Source organism: Arachis ipaensis, chromosome B03, assembly GCF_000816755.2.
Source record: "Arachis ipaensis cultivar K30076 chromosome B03, Araip1.1, whole genome shotgun sequence".
NCBI lineage: Eukaryota > Viridiplantae > Streptophyta > Magnoliopsida > Fabales > Fabaceae > Arachis > Arachis ipaensis.
Genome location: NC_029787.2, coordinates 51,699,576 through 51,701,030, shown reverse-complemented (window position 1 = coordinate 51,701,030; position 1,455 = coordinate 51,699,576).

Sequence of the window (1,455 nt, the reverse complement as noted above, 5' to 3'; positions counted from 1 at the left end):
TATTTAATCCTAAAACTTAATGTCAAAATATTTAATTCTAATTAATGTAATAAATTATAGTATATCGTCATAAAACATGTATTTAATAATTATAAATTTTAGTGGCAATGTAATATAGTACATCATTACTTTAAACTTCGGAATACCACTATATATGTACAGTTATTTATTTTACTGTGCACAATAATTGAATTCCACTGGGCTTACCAGACATACAGTCACTCGGAATCAGAATTTGGCTCTACGATTTAAATACGGGCGATTTATATTTGTTTGAAAATTTTTTTTCCAGCAGGTAGGATCGTTTACGGTAGGACTTATAGGAAATTGTGTGTGTTTGGATTGTGGTTTGTCAAACTGGAGTTTGAATAAAAGTGATTTTATAGAATTGATTTTGGGTAGAAGTAAGTTTGTGTCAACATCATTTATGTTTGGGAATTTTTTACCAAAATTGATTTTGGTAAAATAAATATTGTTTGGATAACATTAGTTAAAATCACTTTTATTCAGATAATTACTTAAAAGGACATGACATTAAATTATAATGTTATTTTTTTATACATGTTTAATTTTCTTTTTTATACCTTTTTCTTATATGTTTTTTTATATAGTATATTTCTAATACTCTTAATACTCTTTTTTAGAACGTTATAATTTTTAACTATTGTTATTATTATTTATAGTTAATTTTTTTGTTTAATTTATTTTACCTAATGGGATCAATAAATTCTATTATAAAAAGATAATAATAATTATAATACACACAAATTATAACTATAAAAATATATAATGTCAAAATAAAAAATATAAATAATAAATAATAAAAAAAGAGTTCATATAGAGAGAAATAATACGTGATACCAATAAAGTGCGATCTCTCACCTTTAATTCTATAAGTGCAATCTCCATTTTTTTTAAGACATGAGAGAATAAGGTGCGATCTCTCACACCTTTAGTTCTATAAGTGAGACCAATAATAAGTAGGAGATAGAAAGTAATGAAGGGTGAGATTAAACACTAGACACCATCTAGTTTTTTTCCCACTTGAGAGGATCCACTCCCGGCCTTATAAGTATAGGACGCGAATAGGATTATGGTTGAGAGATTATGACCTCGCAGGTAGGGTAGGATAGAATTTTAAGAAATTTTTCAGCCTCCCGGGTAGGGTAGGGCTTAAAAGTATAGGGTGCGGATAGGGCTAGGGCGGGCATTTTATCACTCTGTGAATATGGCCTACCCTACAATACCCGGGTGCAGTTCTGATTACAGTTCAGGATGCATGACTGACGGCCCAAAGGGTATGGCATTAAGAGTACTTCATTGAGGGTTTAGGGTTTAGGACTTAGGGTTTTTCGATTACGGTTTAGGAATTAGTGTTCAATTTTTGTTGGGGCCAACCGTTGAGAGCTCTGCACATCAAGAATCGACTTCCCCTCGTTCTATGTCCTCCATCAC